Raw genomic sequence first — 21918 nt, 5'->3', positions numbered from 1 at the left:
AAGATAGCCGACATATTCTCAGAACTTGATAGAGCACCTCTAGTCAATGACCAGGGTAACATGTACATGGGTGGAGATGGTGTTCGCTATGAAGTCACCTACCATCCAGAAAAGGTAGACAAATTAGGGGAGCTCTCTAAAACAGAGTTTTTAGACATATCACAACTTTCCAGAGCGAGGGAGTCTCGAGATGACTGGCTCATCGAGCCGGACATGCCTGGACCTTCCAATGCCCAATCCTCAAAGCCATCCATAGATGATTTGCTTCTAGTAGATCTAAATTTGGACAAGGATAGGAAAGGCAAGTGTAAAATGGATCAGGGGGCTGAAAGTCAATGGGAGTTTGTACGACAAATTCCTGTGACAAAGGTTTTACAGGATGACCAACTTCAAGAGGTCTATAAGGATTCGTTAGAGGGATATTATGCCACGACTAAATCGCCAGAGCTGGATCTTCCTCTAGGTTATGTAGTGGTAGTTGAGAAGTGTGCAGGACACATGAACAGAATAGTTGATAAATGGTCAAATGAATATCGAACGTTAGATTGGAAAGAGATTAGGGAACTCACGTGGAAAGGACAACCATTATTTATGGAAGTGTTCTCAACACATACAGCCAAACCAGGAGAGACAGCCTTTCTTGGAGAAACTGTTGCTCCTCCCCTACGAGAGTTCACTAGAGAGGGACCTTCAACATCTAAGTGGACCACTGCTAGTAGCCCAAGTCTAGCACCACGATATCGTCCTACACCAAATGTGCGACCACAGGTCACACCACCACAACAACATCTTTCCCACTATGACAATCGGATGAGAGGGGAGCCAACTCGGCCTCCTATAAGTGCACCTCCTGAAATGAGGGTGACAAGATCTTTAGAGGGGTTTGGTGAGGCTGGTAATAGGGCACCCACACCAATTTTGGAAACATGTGGACCATCTTTCCAAAGAGAGGAACAATTCCCACTAAGAGTAAGAGGCCGTAGGCCCTACGACGAGTATTCACGACAAGTACGGCCATCAACTCTTCAGAAATTGGTAAAGAAATATGAAGGGTCGGGAGATCCATACGATCATGTAGCAGCTTTTAGGCAAGCAGTTCGAGCTGAGCAAGTTGCTGATAAGCATACTCAAATAGAAGGGTTTGGACTCACTCTTGAAGGAAAGGCCCTTGCTTGGTTTCAGGCATTAGAAGCTTCTGACAAAACTTCTTTAAGAGTTTTGGAAGAGAGATTCATTGCTGCTTTTTCCTTGATGGGAATTCAACATGACACAGTAGCGCATATCTACTCTTTCAAGCAGGGTGAGAATGAGAGTGTTAGAGACTGTGTAAATAGAATGAAGCAGTACATTAACCGATGCCCAGAAGATGAGAAGCCCGCTCAAAGTCGATTAATTTCTCTCTTCTTAAAAGGCCTCAAAAATTCGACACTGCATACACATCTCTATGCTAAGAAACATACAAGTTTTAATGAGTGTTGCCATGATGCTATGGATTTCACCGATAACTTCAAATTCCAGGATGGTTCTGGCCCTGAGGTTAAACCTAAAAATCAGTGGGGTGAAGATCAAAGTTCAGGGTCTAGCGCACTATTAAATCCAGACCAAATAGCCAACCTAGTGCTAAGGAGATTAGGACAAACCTATCGTCCACCCATGCAGCCACAACAACAGCAGCAGAGAATGAGGAGTGTACTTCCTACAGGTCCTCATCTTTGTGGAGCATGTGGCGGTGACCATAAAACAGAGGACTGTAATACCTTTTCTCCTCTAGTCACAAACCAACCCACAAAAAAGTGGTGTCAAGCCTGTGCTTGGAACTTTACTCATACCACCCAGGATTGTACTCGCATTGCGAGAATGAGACAGGAACGTGAGCAGCCGAGGGGTGGAGTGGCTCCACAAATGTATCAACAATATACAAATTTTGAACGTAAGCCACCGATGACACAAGAACAAGCACGACCTGTTCTTGGTGCTCAACCTCCTGCTCCAGGGACTGCTCCTGTGAGGGTAGTCGACTACGACAATTCAAATATGTGTAGAGAATTGGTAAACCCAGGATATGTGGAGGAAGAATATGTATCATATTCATCCAAAGAAAATATCTTTGAAAGTCCCACATACCCAAACCAAGCACTGGTGGAGATTCAACCAGGGGAACAAAACTCTTTAATGTTGCTAGGCGGCTACCAACCTAGGACTCCAGGCCCCTCAGGTCAATGGCAGCCAAGGAAAGTAGAGGCCAAACCAATGGGCCCCTGTTATGAGTGTGGAGAACCCCATTGGGCTCGTGATTGTCCACATCGCTCAAGGCAAGCATCTAGGACAAATACAACAGTGCAACAGTTTCCACCAATAGAAAGATATTGTCTGGGGTGTTGTGTCGAACACTTCCCGAAGGATTGTCTGTTGAAACCACATGAGGAGGGCAACTCTCAACCAAAGGTTTCACTCAACCTTGTAGGGGCAATTCCATCACCACCTTCATCTGAGAATGAGGAGGTCGTGCCACTTAGAGTCATGACTCGATCACAGACACGAAACGCTGAAATACAAACTGATGAGACACCTCGAACTAGGGATGCAAAGACAAATCTAGTGGACAAGACCCTACAGTCCAGTAGAAAAAAGACCACTAGGAGGAAGAAGAACCGAAACAAGCAAACTAAAAGTGCATCCACTTCTAGTTCTCAGGAGAACTCTAAACAAAACATACGGGATAAAACTTTTACATCCCAAGAAGTGCGTGAGGAACCTAAACCTGAGCCAAGTGCTAAACAAAATAAGGCTAGTACGACTGAGGATAGTTCTGGGGGTTCTGTTTTTGTGGATAAAGTGAATGAGACACTAGAGGCCATCATTGATGCTCATAGAAGTCGCATTGCAGCCTTATCAGAGCTACCCAAGAAGCTTCAAGAATACCCAAACCCTCGTGAGGAGAAGATCAATCTAGCCGTACATCAGCAAATCATTAGGGAAGCTCAGTCGATACTTGAGGGACCACCACCTCCTATTCCTCGGGGCCCAACCTCTCTTAAGCCAACATTAGAAACTATACCAGAAGTGTCATCAAGTAGGGAAATGAAAAGTGAGTTCATTTCACAAGCTCAAAGCGAAAGATCGACACCAATTGACACTCCATTGAAAGAAGAAAGTCTACCATCACCTAGCCTTGTCTTCCCATGCAATGATGAAATTATTGATGCTAATGAGGACATGGCAAATGACATGTGGGCCGCAGTAAATGAGAAAATTAATGAGAACATGTCTTCTGTTAGTTCGCCTCCATTCTCTGAGGTGGATTTTACCAGAGATTCGGAAAACAACTTTGGACGCCCAAGCATCCAGGAGGAAGGTCAAACAATTGTTTCTCCTAGAAGTAAGCATACAATGAAAACCTTACCATCCTATCTGGGAGAATATGAGAACTGTTCTCAAACCTTGAGGATACCCTCCATGCATAAAAGGTTGACTAAGGAGAAAGATATGAGTATGGTGCAAGCTATTTTGTCTGCACCAGTGGCTTGTAACTTACCTATGCTTGAATTGATAAAGCTTAAACCTGAGTTGTGGAATGATATTGCCACATGTTTGTCAGAGCAGGTATTGCTACAAAAGGGTCACCATGAGTGTACTATACACCCTGAGACAAAGCATGTAATGCCAGTTCCTATCAACAAAGTAGGAAAATTTTGTGAAGACGATCAGGGAAATGCTACCCTCCCATTGGAAGTGCGAAAAGTATCTTCAACTGCAATACTTGATAGTGGTGCAGGAGTAGGCATTGTGACAAGGTCTATTTGGGAAAAATGGGGCAAACCAGCTATTAGGAGTACCAGGATGCGTTTGCAGCTAGCAGATGGAAGCTTAGAACATCCCCTTGGGCTGCTTGAGAACATATTGGTCACCACATGTGGGATTGAATATGAGCATACCTTTGCAGTGGTGGATTTTGGAAAGCATCCAAACTATGAAGTGATATTGGGTAGACCATTCATGCGACAATTTCAAATGATTCAAGATTGGGGATACAACTATTTGTACCTCCGACATGATTCTGTCATCACAAGGGTCAACCTAAGGAATCACTCATATCGTGATGTAACAAGGTCTCCAATAGATGAGTTTGATTCTGCTTCATCTGAGGGCTCAAGAGTTACATTGTCAGATGGGCGAGAAGATCTATGGATGTGTGGAGCCTCATGTAGGGATTTCAACACTGAGAGACTTAAGGGTAATCGAAGTGTATCAGACGAGGCATACATTCCACAACCCTTCCCTGAGCATTTAATTGATCCATTAGAATGGAGTCATGTCCTTGCAACATTATCGACATGTGCTTTACCAAAGCCAATTCAATTCTGTGACTCTGATGGATATGATATTATTCCTCTAAGAATGGTACAACCACGTGCCCTTCTAGATGATTTGTACTATAGGGATACATCCACAACAGCTATGCATGTCGAGGAAGTCTCAGTTGAGGATTTGACACACGAATCAGCTAATGATGCTAATAAGAAAAAGACACTAGCTCCAACACAAATGATGTGGATAATTGATGAGTACTCAAGTGAGGGCCATGGCTGGCATGTTCCAACTAATCTAGTTGCTGCTCAAAGAAGGCCAGGCAAGAAGGATTCATCAATGTGGCTACCCAAAGATGCGTACAAACTTGTACCATCTATTCCAGTTGCTAAGCCTCTTAAGAAGCACATCATTTCCAAGCCTAAACCTCGGGTTGTTACTCGATGGGTCCCCAAAAATGTTCTTAAAGCACAAGGTTACTATGAGGGTACAACAGCAATTTGGCTTCCAAAATGCCATGCTGAGCAAAGGATAAAAGAGTGTATCCAAAAGATTCCAAAAGCCACCCTTGATTTTCCATATCAGTGGGTACAAAAGAAATCAACACAGACTCTTCAAGAAAGGAAAGGTGGCTGTGATAGCACCTACAAATCCACTTGTGTTGATATTCCTAATACATGTATTGAAACACCGGTTGACCCGATTTCTCCTTGTTACATGATTCAACCATCAACTGGTGTACATAAGTCAAGTCCAAAGGAGTCTCATTTGAGCATAGATTCTAGCATTTCCAAGCCTAAAACCTCTTATCTTGCTCAAATTCCTCGACAATTGATAAAGTTCCCACCCAAGAAGGACATACCTAAAACCAAAGATAAGGCATTAACACTACAAATGAAGCTCTTTGGTAGATCAATGTTTCAATAGTGTGGTGCCTTACGCCTTTAGAGAATTATGTTCTTTTTGAGATAATCTCCACCACCAACGCAAGGGTAAGATCAGTGACTCCACAATAAGAACGACAAGCCAGGGCACTTTTCTCCCATTGGGTTTTTCCCCTCGGCTATATTCGGTGATTGGCACCACTAACAAATTTTTTTAATTCTTTTGTTTTTTTCTTTGTTTGTTAATAAAACTTTGTGCAGAGATCTCAGCTTAAGAAGAGCATCAGATACGCCCCTACAGTCCACCTATCGTGCACACAAACTAGGAAGGGGGGAGATATGCTATGCCTACAAAGATCAAGGAGGAGCAATCTGCACAAAATCAGCAATTATTCAAGGCAAACGAACAACATCAACAGGGCACTACAACAGGTGTATGCAAATCTTATTCTTTATTTCTTTATGTGCTCTTATCTTTCGAATATATGGTTTGCATGTACACAATATTGGCTGGTTTGAGTTTTGATTAGTAGTTAAAAGGTGGTGAGTACATTCTAGAGTCTTAGAAAACTTAGTAAGAGATATTTCTATTCCAAGACAGTGTAGGATATATACCAAGGGAGTATGCCAAGTACTTATGTCTTCAAGGTATATTAGTTATCCCTAGTGGTAGTTATCTCTTAGATATGAGCTAGGTGCTACGAGTAATAAAAATTTATGAAAATATACCCTACAAAAATATATATACAAGGTGAATTGTGACATGAAGTGTCTACCGCCATGCGAAGTGCTTGGTAGGACCTGGGGATGTCTCGGCACCTTGGGGCCGATGCCTTGGTTTCCATGGGGTAAACACTGATGTCTAGAAGCTTCAGAAGAAGACCATTGAGGAATCTATCGCCTTGATAGATGTTGGTAGGACTCGGGGGTACACTATGGGCCCTCAAGACCGATGCTTTCATCTTCATGGGGTACTCCTTCGGTCATAAAAGAAAGAAAAGGGTCTGTCGCCCTTGAGATACTTAGCGGTCTTTAGATTCTCTTGGCGGAGGTCTCTTGGCCATTGCTCGGGTCTCATGGGGATAGAACCTTAATCTTTATCACCTTCTACACACAGATTTAAAAAAAAAAAAAAAAAAACAACAAGAGAGAGCTCCAATCACCTTTGCTCATACTTAGGAGTAGGGTTGCCACTTAGGAGTAACTTACATACTGATAGGACATTGAGACTGCGGTCATAACCGGAGGTGTACAAAGACACTTGCCTTTGCATAGCATTATCTACTACCTAAGTCTCACTTTGACTAGTTTTTACTCACCTGTTTTAGTACTCATTTAAAACTTTAATCAGCCTTGCACTTGTATGCTCACATGTGTAATGATCGTTGCTGATTTTGCTTTTCTTTTCTTTTTATCAATAAAGGACTTGACTTGCATCAATTGTTTTTTTGTTGCAGCTCTTGCTACTACCGCGCTCGAGGACGTGCGCAAAATAGGAAGGGGGGAGTGTTGCTCGCAAATGAGGATCAATACCAATACCAGGATGCAACAAAAACAATACTTAGGGCTCTTGAAAAGAGTTCCACTTTGTAGATGAATGTGGGAGAGGGTTTGATAATAATCCCACATGGGGACTTATGGGAGTCCTAGAATTTTTGTATAAAAGGTGGCTCATTTGAGAGCTTTATACACTTTTGGGCTTAGTTCATGTAAGAGCTCCTTTGAGAGACCTACTCTCCCTCTTCTCCATAGAGGTGAAGACTCTTCTCTCACCCCATCTACATCATTGTATGAGGTTAATCTCTTCATTGAATCATTAGCAATGTCATGAGTCTTTCTCATCCTCTTCTCTAATCATTTTACTCTTATGCATGCTTTTAGTATTTCATTTTTGAGTACATGGATTGATTTGAAGCTTTCATGGAAGCTTGATGCTTGAATGTGTGCATGCTTGTAGGAAGATAGGAGTGGAGTGAGGTCTTTCTCTTTGCTTGAGTGCATAGTGATTGTATTCCTCTTGCTTGGATTTGTGAATGAATGGGTGTGTAGGAATGAGGCCAAGTTGAGCTTAAGTGTGTATTGAGTCTATGTCATTAGTATGTGGTTAATTCTTCTTCTCCCATTCGGGATAGCCTCTATGCGCTAACCGGGTCGCATTCACGGAATGACAAGTGAGTGGGTTTGAGTGTAGCCTCCGCTATGCTATGATGCCCCAAACAATGCCTATCTTGGGCTACCTTTATATCTTTACGGATTGATTGCATTTGTTGGTCTATGTCATTAAGCATTTGTCTTGACATCTCGACTCTGATCAATGGGTTGGACCAAGTCAACAGTGGAAGGCAATCTTGTCCATACAAAGCTTTGAAAGGACTCATCCCAATGCTTCGATGATAAGAAGCATTGTAAGCAAATTCGACCAGATGTAAATGGCTTAACCACTTCTTGGGTTCCCTGCTGCCGCGCAGCATGACCGAAGGATATTGTAAGATTCCTCCCCCAACCCCTTTTTGATGTCTAGTATCTTCCCCTGTAATCAACCCTCTTCAGAAATATAAAGACCCTGTTGCTAACTATTTTAGCCTAGAGAGAGAAAAATTATTCTAGAGAGAGAATATTCAGATTTTGAATATTTTTGGATAGAAAAATATCTCTTATAATTCAGATGAGTTTCCCTGAAACAGAAATTCAAAAAAGAATTTTCCAATGTGCAATTGGAATTAATTGAAAATAGCTATAAAGAACCTTAGCCTAAGGGTCTAGATTTTCAGAAATCTTTAGACTATGGTCCAATTAAGGTTCCTATAGACCAATAGCATCAATCCATGTGTAGGGAGGAGATAAATCCAACTTGTAAAAAGAAAATACCCAAAAATGAGTAAATGCTCACATGAGGTGAAGAGTTGAAAATGTACAAGGTTTATTAGTAAAAAAACTATGTGCAATATTAAAAATATGAGATATTTTGGGTATAATGATTTTATTATGACACATATGTAAGGAAGGGGAGTCCCTTAAATGCTCACATAAGATGAAGAGTTGAAAATGTACAAGGTTTATTAGTAAAAAACTATGAGCAATATTAAAAATATGACATATGTAAGGAAGGGGAATTCTTTAAAGGAGGTGCATATTTCACATAAGATGAAGAGTTGAAAATGTACAAGAATTATTAGTAAAAAAACTATGAGCAATATTAAAATGATTCCATTATGACACATATGTAAGGAAGAGGAGTTCTTTAAAGGAGGTGCACATTTCACATGCTTGAATGAGTTTTAAACTCATAAAAATTGAGATATTTCATCTCTCCTCTCTCCTCATTCAAGTCTAGTTCCAAAAAGTTAGCTTAACTGACCTAAAAATGGTCAAATATTGACCAAACTGATTTAGAAAATTCTAGAATCAGTTTGTTTGGTTAGGAGCTCAATTTTTCCTATAAATAGAAGCCTCCCCCTTGTTGAAAAATATATAGTGTTTATGCATCGTTACTCTACTCCACCTAAGCCAAGAACTGTGAATTCATTTAATAATTCACTAGTTTTTGGAGCTTCCCTCTTTCTTCAATCCCAATTAGTGGCTCCATCAACATACTTAACCAATTGATTGGTTGGGGGCCTCTACCGTGAACAAAGAATCAAGCAAGTTGTAAGGTAATTAGTGAATATTGATCTTTCTATAATTTCTCAATGTTTCTCTCTTCTCAACCCCTCTCAAGCTTGAGAAGTTTAATTGGTATGGTTTTTTTTAATGCTACTGAAGTTTGAATAGTAGTGAAGAGTTACATAATGCTATTGAAGTTAATTTTCATTTATGTTTAAATTCTAATGATTTTTATGTAAATTCTCTCTCTCACTCAAGAAATGGTCATACTCATGAACCGTTCTCAATCCAAATCAAGCTTTTCATAAAGCTTTTCCTTAACCCAAGATTAAGCTATGCTTGAGGCCAAATTAATGGCTTTTTTCTATGCTTTTAGTTTATGTATATTAATGATTCAATCCATTATGGATTGATAATCCAATTAGAGATTATTTTAGTTATTTTCTTAATGATAAGCATTATCCCTTAGAAAAAATTGAGATTTATCAGTCATAGCAGCGGAGCTATGGTAAAATTTTTATAAAAATTATGCATAAAATAATCTCATTCAAAGCATAAAAAGAGGACTTCCTACCATATTCTAGGAATTATCATCCTAGATTAATTGAAAGAATTTCATTACAATCATGGAGAAATTGAATTTTAATATTATGCATAATGGATAAATTTTTATATCAAAAGTGTTATTTTTACCATTTTTGTTTCATGCATAGAAGTATGCATAATGGATAAATTTTTATATCAAAAGTGTTATTTTTATCATTTTTAATTTTCATGCATAGAAGTATGCATAAAAGAAATTTTTTTTAATATCAAAAGTGTTACTTTTATCATTTTTAATTTTCATGCATAGAAGTATGCATAAAGGAAAATTTTTTATATCAAAAGTGTTACTTTTATCATTTTTAATTTTCATGCATAGAAGTATGCATAAAAGATAATTTTTTTATATTAAAAGTGTTACTTTTACCATTTTTAATTTTCATGCATAGAAGTATGCATAAAGGAAAATTTTTATATCAAAAGTGTTACTTTTATCATTTTTAATTTTCATGCATAGAAGTATGCATAAAGGATAATTTTTTTTATATATCAAAAGTGATACTTTTATCATATTGGATTTCATGTATAGAGGTATGGATAAAAGATGATTATTTTAATGTAAAAAGTATTACTTTTGTCACAATTGAAATTCATGCATAGAGGTATGCATAAAAGTTGATTATTTTATTATAAAAGTGTAACTTTTATCATAATTGGAATTCATGCATGGAGGTATGCATAAAAGATATTCTTTTTATACTAAAAGTGTGATTTTCATCATAAATGGATTTTATGCATAACTTAGATGCATAAGAGAAATTCTTTTATTCTAAAAGTGTAATTCCTACCAAATTGACTTTATGCATAAGAAGATGCATTTTAAAAAAATGATTTTTAATTCAAAAGTGTCATTCTCATCTAAATTGAATTTATGCATAGGAAGATGCATAAAAGATTGAATTTTAATTCAAAAGTGTCATTTTCATTTAAAATGAATTTATGCATAGGAAGATGCATAAAAGATTGATTTTTCTTTGGAAGTATTAATCTCCTTAAATGGAATTTATGCATAAGTAAATGTGTAAAGAAATCTTATATCAAATATAAGAGTTCTCTTGTATTCTATAAATAGATATGAGATGTGATAGGATGTGATAAGAGGTGTATAAGAGATGATAAGAGGTGATAAGATGAATTAAGATGTGATAAGATGTGTATGGGATGAGGTAAGAAGTGTATGTGATAGGATAAGATGCATATGGGTTGTGATAGGACGAGAATGGATGTGATGTAAAAGATTAGATGTGAAGGCATATGGGGTTACATGAATGGGAATGTGGAAATGGATGTATGTATGTGGATGTGTGGATGTGGAGATGGGAGTATGGATGTATGAATGTGAAAATGGATATATGAACGTGAAAATGGATGTATGCATGAAGATGTATATGCATAGATGTGAATGTGGATATAGATGTAGATGTGGATGTAGATGTGGATGTATAGATGTGAATGGGAATGTGGATATGGATGTATGTATGTATGTGGATGTGGATGTATGTATGTATGTGGATGTGGATGTAGATGTGGATATAGATGTAGATGGGAATGTGGATATGGATGTATGTATGTATGTGGATGTGGATGTATGAATGAGGACGTGATAATGGATGTATGCATGTAGATGTGGATATATGGATGTGAATATGAATGTGGATGTGGATGTGGATATGGATGTGTATGTATGAATGTAGATAAGGGATGTGGATGTATAAATGAGGATGTGAAAATGGAGGTATGCATGTAGATGTGGATGTATGGATGTGAATGTGGATGTGGATGTGGATGTATAAATGAGGATGTGAATGTGGATGTGAATGTGAATGTGGATGTGGATGTGGATGTTGGATGTGGATATGGATGTGTATGTATGAATGTAGATATGGGATGTGGATGTTTAAATGAGGATGTGAAAATGGATGTATACATGTAAATGTGGATGTATGGATGTGAAGGTGAATGTGTATGTGAATTAATGTGTCGTCGATATGAGGAAATGGATGAGAATGAGTACACATTGAATGGAATGTGGAATAAGTAATGTGGACTAAGGAGGGATAATGTGGAAAGACGAGAGTTCGATTTAGAAACTGTATTTTGTGACTGTTTGTAAATGATTGTTTTATGTCAAGAATGCTGGGGAAGCATTTTGACCGTCTTATGGATTAAGGTCATGAAGACCTAACTGTTAAAGTTGCAACTGCTGACGGAGAGTCAATGGAGGACGTCTCGCGTAGCAAGGTCGACCGAGGTCTTGACCAGCCTCGGTTCGATTTAAATGGTGAGCTTCCGGTACGGTGGATGAGGGACCAAGGAAGCGGCCTATGAGTGAAGCGCTAGGTCACCTGCGAAGGATCCTAGAGGGTGCTGACCATACGGTGCTCGGGCTCTGGGTCACCGAAGATACCCACACGTGCGTCGTGGAAGATATTGGAACAAGGAGTAAGAGTTGTTTTGTGAAACCGGGCATGGATCTGGTTGATTGACCTTGCTGGTCTTCAATGGATGAGTCCATGGCTCTTTATATGGATCTGTTGGTTGATCTTGCTGATCTTCAACGAGAGTCCATCTTGATTTTTATAAGTGATTATATTGCCGAGTATTATGGGCTAGGAACTATTGAAAAGGCCCCTGTGTGGACAGGTGGTGAGCGTTCTAGTTGCCAATGATGCCATAGATACTCTGATGAAGGAATGATGGGAAATTATGAATCAACTGGATAAATTGGAAGATTGTGATCAGTGGTACTATGGTTTCCTTAAAGGATTGTTTAAAAGTTAGCTGATGCTAAGAAAAAGGCAATTTCATATTGGGTGTGTAAGTGGTGTGGCTAGTTTTATGTTTGCATGAACTTCCGGCTAGGGGGCCTTGGAACTCTTTTCCTTGGTACCCGGGACAAAACCTAACCAAATTCCAAATTGGATCCCATCACTACAGTGGTTGGGCGGTTGGCTAACCCATGGGATCGGATGGGGTTAGGCTGGACTGATGGATCCGTAAATCGAGATTTAAATTCTATTATTACGATAGATGAAGTAAATCCCGGATAGAAATTGTTCTATGGATAGGAATCAACGGCTGTGCCTCTTGATGGGAAAAAAAGCGTTGATCCCAATGATCCAAGTGCAAGTTCTTCCTTGATTTGACCAAGTACCGTTAAAGGTGTAGTCAGATCAGTTTGATCAGTAATGATCTTGACTACGTTAGAGTAAAGAGTTATCCTGGTGGAATCGCCCGTGCTTTCCGGGTAAAGGAAGTTTTTCCGGTTTCGGTTTTGGACAAACCGACGGATTAGTCTCTTGTCCGGATATCCGTGGGCGAGGCCCCGAGTGTGGGACCCCTGTCCCGTGCGAGAAGTGCTACTTCCGCTGCTAGTACCCCGAATCCGTTGCTCGGTGGGAACAGGGATCTCACAGTTGGTATCAGAGCATTTGGCTAATAAAGATCAACCGAGAAACCAAATATGTCAAAAATTTATCAAGAAGCACAAAAAAAGGTTGTAATTGTGTGATATAATTCATACAATTTGATATTCAAACTGAAATTCGTAAATTGGTAATTGGGTCTTCAGATGGAAGTACCGCAATTATATAGAATCCCTGACTTGCTTGAGGCCTAGACATGATGGTATTTACCTTATAATTCCAAGGGCCGTGACTACCGTATATACCGAGAGTATAACTGCAGCTCTTTACTGACAGTATATACGAGTAAATCTAAGACTTGAAATTATAAGCGTTAATGCTATCCAGATGATGATTTCGAATGTGGTTGATATGATTTTTAGTTCTGTTTGGAAACCGATGAATTGATTTGGATTCTGATTGAAAAATGATGATCCCTGAAAATGGATTAAAATGTAATAAGCTGAGCGAAACCACAAGGTGGATGATTGGGACGAGTCCCTGTAATGATAAATGATGAAAATGATTCAGCAAATCACTATGAGATTAGTGGATTGTGCTGTCAAATTGCTACTGTTAACACTTGACCGTTAGATCAAGTTAAGGGATGACAAATTGAGAACTTACTTGACTGAAATTCCCGTGGAGGAATGCTCAGAAGGGAATTTTTTGGTCTAATGGACCTTTATCATGTTAAAGATATGAATGATATGATCTGAATGAATTGTTATTTAATGATGAGTTCTAAGGGATATTTATCCCAGTATTCTGTTGGGTTGACCAGAATATAAGGAACCCCAGAATAAAATTGGATCTTAAGAAAAAGAGTTGTCCTCTACTTTATGAGATGAGGACATCTCGCACTTTTTAAGTGGGGTAGAATGTAAGATTCTCCCCCAGCCTTCGAGGTATACAGGAGTAAGAATCTCCCTTTTTGATCTTATAATTATTCCCTCTCTAAAATAAAAGAAAGATTCTGTTTAAAAAAGGAAGAACCTTTTTCCTGAATACTTCTCAAGAGTCCCACCTGTTTTAACGATTCAGAACAACGAGTTCAGAAGTGAGAATCGATGTTTTGGATATCAAGGTTTTGGTCTCGAGTACGACCCAAAAGAAGTTCTTTATCTCTTGGGAAGTATAAGAAGTTATCTCCCAGATATTGGACCAAAGAAAGTAGGTGATTTAACTTACGAACTTCTTTTATCTCCTCATCTCAAAGTTCTTAATGCCTTCTATAGAAAATTGTGCCAAACCCAAATCATGGAAAGACGGTAAAACTTCAGTGGCAAGTTACCGTTGGCTTCTAAGTTACGCTAGCTCCTTCCTTTATATAAGTCGTAACTTTTACTTGTCGCTCACAATAATCTTACTTCCATCGATCTCCTTTCTTTCTTAATCTCCTTCATGGCTTGGCAACAAGAACTAGTTTTATCCATAATGATTCCTCACCTTCAAGACGCAAGTGAATCTGTAAAGAAGGATTTTATAGAGCAGTATGAGCGCTCACTTTTCCCGCACTTGGGAACTTCTGTAGCGCAAACCAAATGGCGGACCTATCAAAACATAACTAGGGTAACACCCTGGGGTCAGCAGCACTTTCGTAACAATGTCCGCTTGGCCATGGTTATTGAAGCTTTGGGTTTGGGTCCCCGATACTACTGCGTCATGAGATCAAGGCATCTTGGGTTTTCTGAGCGGGTCTTCTTACTGGCGTGTTTTCTTCCTCATGAGAAGATATGCCTTTACCCCGTTTTTGGCTTGCCTCTCAGAGGTCCTTTTGTTAGAACACCTCATACCACTGAGATAGGCGCAGCAATAACCCACAGAATCATTCCCATAGATGAGTTACCTTATACTTGTGCAGCTTGTGAGGACTGCTTTTGTGACCATATGATGGACGGGCTTATGGAAGTGTAAAGAGTTCCTCTATCTTTACTGTATAAGTTCCGAGAATGAATAAAGTTTAAATCTTGTTCGTATTTTGAATCTTGCTCTCTTTAAGACTTATCTTGGTGGTTAATCTTGATTAAATTTTTTTTTCTAAGTCTCATATTCGTGAATCTTGCGAAATTATCACAAGTTGCGAGATGAGGACATCTCGCGTTTTTTAAGTGGGGTAGAATGTAAGATTCCTCCCCCAACCCCTTTTTGATGTCTAGTATCTTCCCCTGTAATCAACCCTCTTCAGAAATATAAAGACCCTGTTGCTAACTATTTTAGCCTAGAGAGAGAAAAATTATTCTAGAGAGAGAATATTCAGATTTTGAATATTTTTGGATAGAAAAATATCTCTTATAATTCAGATGAGTTTCCCTGAAACAGAAATTCAAAAAAGAATTTTCCAATGTGCAATTGGAATTAATTGAAAATAGCTATAAAGAACCTTAGCCTAAGGGTCTAGATTTTCAGAAATCTTTAGACTATGGTCCAATTAAGGTTCCTATGGACCAATAGCATCAATCCATGTGTAGGGAGGAGATAAATCCAACTTGTAAAAAGAAAATACCCAAAAATGAGTAAATGCTCACATGAGGTGAAGAGTTGAAAATGTACAAGGTTTATTAGTAAAAAAACTATGTGCAATATTAAAAATATGAGATATTTTGGGTATAATGATTTTATTATGACACATATGTAAGGAAGGGGAGTCCCTTAAATGCTCACATAAGATGAAGAGTTGAAAATGTACAAGGTTTATTAGTAAAAAACTATGAGCAATATTAAAAATATGACATATGTAAGGAAGGGGAATTCTTTAAAGGAGGTGCATATTTCACATAAGATGAAGAGTTGAAAATGTACAAGAATTATTAGTAAAAAAACTATGAGCAATATTAAAATGATTCCATTATGACACATATGTAAGGAAGAGGAGTTCTTTAAAGGAGGTGCACATTTCACATGCTTGAATGAGTTTTAAACTCATAAAAATTGAGATATTTCATCTCTCCTCTCTCCTCATTCAAGTCTAGTTCCAAAAAGTTAGCTTAACTGACCTAAAAATGGTCAAATATTGACCAAACTGATTTAGAAAATTCTAGAATTAGTTTGTTTGGTTAGGAGCTCAATTTTTCCTATAAATAGAAGCCTCCCCCTTGTTGAAAAATATATAGTGTTTATGCATCGTTACTCTACTCCACCTAAGCCAAGAACTGTGAATTCATTTAATAATTCACTAGTTTTTGGAGCTTCCCTCTTTCTTCAATCCCAATTAGTGGCTCCATCAACATACTTAACCAATTGATTGGTTGGGGGCCTCTACCGTGAACAAAGAATCAAGCAAGTTGTAAGGTAATTAGTGAATATTGATCTTTCTATAATTTCTCAATGTTTCTCTCTTCTCAACCCCTCTCAAGCTTGAGAAGTTTAATTGGTATGGTTTTTTTTAATGCTACTAAAGTTTGAATAGTAGTGAAGAGTTACATAATGCTATTGAAGTTAATTTTCATTTATGTTTAAATTCTAATGATTTTTATGTAAATTCTCTCTCTCACTCAAGAAATGGTCATACTCATGAACCGTTCTCAATCCAAATCAAGCTTTTCATAAAGCTTTTCCTTAACCCAAGATTAAGCTATGCTTGAGGCCAAATTAATGGCTTTTTTCTATGCTTTTAGTTTATGTATATTAATGATTCAATCCATTATGGATTGATAATCCAATTAGAGATTATTTTAGTTATTTTCTTAATGATAAGCATTATCCCTTAGAAAAAATTGAGATTTATCAGTCATAGCAGCGGAGCTATGGTAAAATTTTTATAAAAGTTATGCATAAAATAATCTCATTCAAAGCATAAAAAGAGGACTTCCTACCATATTCTAGGAATTATCATCCTAGATTAATTGAAAGAATTTCATTACAATCATGGAGAAATTGAATTTTAATATTATGCATAATGGATAAATTTTTATATCAAAAGTGTTATTTTTACCATTTTTGTTTCATGCATAGAAGTATGCATAATGGATAAATTTTTATATCAAAAGTGTTATTTTTATCATTTTTAATTTTCATGCATAGAAGTATGCATAAAAGAAATTTTTTTTAATATCAAAAGTGTTACTTTTATCATTTTTAATTTTCATGCATAGAAGTATGCATAAAGGAAAATTTTTTATATCAAAAGTGTTACTTTTATCATTTTTAATTTTCATGCATAGAAGTATGCATAAAAGATAATTTTTTTATATTAAAAGTGTTACTTTTACCATTTTTAATTTTCATGCATAGAAGTATGCATAAAGGAAAATTTTTATATCAAAAGTGTTACTTTTATCATTTTTAATTTTCATACATAGAAGTATGCATAAAGGATAATTTTTTTTATATATCAAAAGTGATACTTTTATCATATTAGATTTCATGTATAGAGGTATGGATAAAAGATGATTATTTTAATGTAAAAAGTATTACTTTTGTCACAATTGAAATTCATGCATAGAGGTATGCATAAAAGTTGATTATTTTATTATAAAAGTGTAACTTTTATCATAATTGGAATTCATGCATGGAGGTATGCATAAAAGATATTCTTTTTATACTAAAAGTGTGATTTTCATCATAAATGGATTTTATGCATAACTTAGATGCATAAGAGAAATTCTTTTATTCTAAAAGTGTAATTCCTACCAAATTGACTTTATGCATAAGAAGATGCATTTTAAAAAAAATGATTTTTAATTCAAAAGTGTCATTCTCATCTAAATTGAATTTATGCATAGGAAGATGCATAAAAGATTGAATTTTAATTCAAAAGTGTCATTTTCATTTAAAATGAATTTATGCATAGGAAGATGCATAAAAGATTGATTTTTCTTTGGAAGTATTAATCTCCTTAAATGGAATTTATGCATAAGTAAATGTGTAAAGAAATCTTATATCAAATATAAGAGTTCTCTTGTATTCTATAAATAGATATGAGATGTGATAGGATGTGATAAGAGGTGTATAAGAGATGATAAGAGGTGATAAGATGAATTAAGATGTGATAAGATGTGTATGGGATGAGGTAAGAAGTGTATGTGATAGGATAAGATGCATATGGGTTGTGATAGGACGAGAATGGATGTGATGTAAAAGATTAGATGTGAAGGCATATGGGGTTACATGAATGGGAATGTGGAAATGGATGTATGTATGTGGATGTGTGGATGTGGAGATGGGAGTATGGATGTATGAATGTGAAAATGGATATATGAACGTGAAAATGGATGTATGCATGAAGATGTATATGCATAGATGTGAATGTGGATATAGATGTAGATGTGGATGTATAGATGTGAATGGGAATGTGGATATGGATGTATGTATGTATGTGGATGTGGATGTATGTATGTATGTGGATGTGGATGTAGATGTGGATATAGATGTAGATGGGAATGTGGATATGGATGTATGTATGTATGTGGATGTGGATGTATGAATGAGGACGTGATAATGGATGTATGCATGTAGATGTGGATATATGGATGTGAATATGAATGTGGATGTGGATGTGGATATGGATGTGTATGTATGAATGTAGATAAGGGATGTGGATGTATAAATGAGGATGTGAAAATGGAGGTATGCATGTAGATGTGGATGTATGGATGTGAATGTGGATGTGGATGTGGATGTATAAATGAGGATGTGAATGTGGATGTGAATGTGAATGTGGATGTGGATGTGGATGTTGGATGTGGATATGGATGTGTATGTATGAATGTAGATATGGGATGTGGATGTTTAAATGAGGATGTGAAAATGGATGTATACATGTAAATGTGGATGTATGGATGTGAAGGTGAATGTGTATGTGAATTAATGTGTCGTCGATATGAGGAAATGGATGAGAATGAGTACACATTGAATGGAATGTGGAATAAGTAATGTGGACTAAGGAGGGATAATGTGGAAAGACGAGAGTTCGATTTAGAAACTGTATTTTGTGACTGTTTGTAAATGATTGTTTTATGTCAAGAATGCTGGGGAAGCATTTTGACCGTCTTATGGATTAAGGTCATGAAGACCTAACTGTTAAAGTTGCAACTGCTGACGGAGAGTCAATGGAGGACGTCTCGCGTAGCAAGGTCGACCGAGGTCTTGACCAGCCTCGGTTCGATTTAAATGGTGAGCTTCCGGTACGGTGGATGAGGGACCAAGGAAGCGGCCTATGAGTGAAGCGCTAGGTCACCTGCGAAGGATCCTAGAGGGTGCTGACCATACGGTGCTCGGGCTCTGGGTCACCGAAGATACCCACACGTGCGTCGTGGAAGATATTGGAACAAGGAGTAAGAGTTGTTTTGTGAAACCGGGCATGGATCTGGTTGATTGACCTTGCTGGTCTTCAATGGATGAGTCCATGGCTCTTTATATGGATCTGTTGGTTGATCTTGCTGATCTTCAACGAGAGTCCATCTTGATTTTTATAAGTGATTATATTGCCGAGTATTATGGGCTAGGAACTATTGAAAAGGCCCCTGTGTGGACAGGTGGTGAGCGTTCTAGTTGCCAATGATGCCATAGATACTCTGATGAAGGAATGATGGGAAATTATGAATCAACTGGATAAATTGGAAGATTGTGATCAGTGGTACTATGGTTTCCTTAAAGGATTGTTTAAAAGTTAGCTGATGCTAAGAAAAAGGCAATTTCATATTGGGTGTGTAAGTGGTGTGGCTAGTTTTATGTTTGCATGAACTTCCGGCTAGGGGGCCTTGGAACTCTTTTCCTTGGTACCCGGGACAAAACCTAACCAAATTCCAAATTGGATCCCATCACTACAGTGGTTGGGCGGTTGGCTAACCCATGGGATCGGATGGGGTTAGGCTGGACTGATGGATCCGTAAATCGAGATTTAAATTCTATTATTACGATAGATGAAGTAAATCCCGGATAGAAATTGTTCTATGGATAGGAATCAACGGCTGTGCCTCTTGATGGGGAAAAAAGCGTTGATCCCAATGATCCAAGTGCAAGTTCTTCCTTGATTTGACCAAGTACCGTTAAAGGTGTAGTCAGATCAGTTTGATCAGTAATGATCTTGACTACGTTAGAGTAAAGAGTTATCCTGGTGGAATCGCCCGTGCTTTCCGGGTAAAGGAAGTTTTTCCGGTTTCGGTTTTGGACAAACCGACGGATTAGTCTCTTGTCCGGATATCCGTGGGCGAGGCCCCGAGTGTGGGACCCCTATCCCGTGCGAGAAGTGCTACTTCCGCTGCTAGTACCCCGAATCCGTTGCTCGGTGGGAACAGGGATCTCACAGATATCTTCTATTACCTGATTCACTCTTTCAGTCTGGCCATCTATTTCGGGGTGATAGGTTGTGCTGAGATCCAAGAAATTTCCTACTGCTTCAAAGAATGCAGTCCAGAATTTTGATGTGAATTTGGGATCTTTGTCACTTATTATCCTCCTGGGTAAGCCATGTAATCTAAAGATCTCTTTAAGGAAAACTCTCGCAACATCCAGTGTAGCATATGTTTCTTTCACTAGAATCAGATGGGCAACTTTGGTTAGCCTGTCAACTACCACAAAAATGGAGTTGTAACAACCTGATTACACTGAAGGTAATCCAATGACAAAGTCCATACTGATATATTCCCACTTGATCTCTGGAATGTCTAGAGGCTGCAGTTTCCCTGGCATCTTGACTCTCTTTGCCTTGACTCTCTGACACATTAAGCATTTTTGCACATGATCAAGTACATCCTTTTTGAGTCTTGGCCACCAGAAGAAGCTTTTCTTATAGACATATAGATTTTTATAAACCCTAGATGTCCAGCTATCAGGCTATCATGGGCTTCTCTCATAATTCTTCCCTTTATTCCCTCATCATTGGGAATACATAGCCGATTATTATAATACATGCATCCTTCATCCAATTTGTACCCAAGAACTCGACTCATTTCCTAAGGAGTCTTGCTTTCCTGCATTAGAAGGGTAGCAATAGGGGCAAAGAATTTGTCCTGCATGATTCTTTCCCTTACTTCACTGATTAATGGATTTGACAGCAATAGAGGCAAAGAATTTGTCCTGCATGATTCTTTCCCTTACTTCACTGATTCATGGATTTGACAGCAATGTAAGCAAGGAGGCTTTTCTATTGAGTGCATCTGCCACCACATTTTCTTTCCCTGGTCGATACTTAATTTTAAAATCGAATTCCTGCAGGGTCTGTATCCATCACCTTTGACACATGTTGAGATCCCTTTGGATGAAGATCCACTTTAGACTTTGATGATCTGTCAAATCAAGGTGAACCTTTGTCCCAAAAGATAATGTCTCCACAACTTCAAAGCATAAACTACTGAGAGTAACTCCAAGTCATGGACGACATAATTTCTCTCATATGTTCTGAGTTTTCTGGATTCATAGGCCACTGCATGACCTTCCTGCATAAGAGCACCGCCTAAGGCAAACCCATTGGCATCAATGGTTTGGTAAAATCTAGCAACTTAAGGACAGGGTTGGTTACTAAGGTTGTCTTCAGTTTATCAAAGGCACTCTGACACATTGCAGTCCACTTAAAAAGGGTACTCTTCTTGAGAAGGTTAGTTAAAGGGGATGCTATTTGAGCATACCTGGGTATAAAGATCCTATACCATCCGGTTAATCCTAGGAATCCTCTAACTTCTTTTACTGTCTTGGGTTCTGGCCATTCTACAACTGTTTGGATCTTTGCAGGGTCAGGAGAAATCCCATCCTTTGATACTATGAATCCCAAGTATTCCACTTGGTCAAAAAAGAAAGATCACTTTCTCTTTTTTGCAAAGAGTTGGTGTTTTCTTAGGATTTCCAGGACCTTGCGCACATGATCTTCATGATCTGCAGCATTCTTTGAGTATACCAAGATATCATCAAAAAAGACAAGAACAAAATCATCCAAGTATTCTCTGAGAATATCCTGCATAAGATGATTAAATATCGTCGGGGCATTAGTCAATCCAAACAGCATGACTGTGAACTCATAATGCCCATAGCGAGTATTGAATGCTGTCTTCGGGATGTCCTCTTCCTTGATTCTGATCTGGTAGTACCCGGATTTGAGATCTATCTTTGTGAACATTTGGGTCCCACTTAACCGATCCAGAAGTTCATCAATCCTAGGAATAGGATACTTATTCTTAATT

This window comes from Cibotium barometz, chromosome 53 (assembly GCF_041138505.1).
Source record: "Cibotium barometz isolate CiBa-2024 chromosome 53, ASM4113850v1, whole genome shotgun sequence".
Classification (NCBI taxonomy): Eukaryota; Viridiplantae; Streptophyta; class Polypodiopsida; order Cyatheales; family Cibotiaceae; genus Cibotium; species Cibotium barometz.
The sequence above is the reverse complement of the archived record's forward strand: the minus strand, read 5'-3'. Positions refer to the sequence as shown.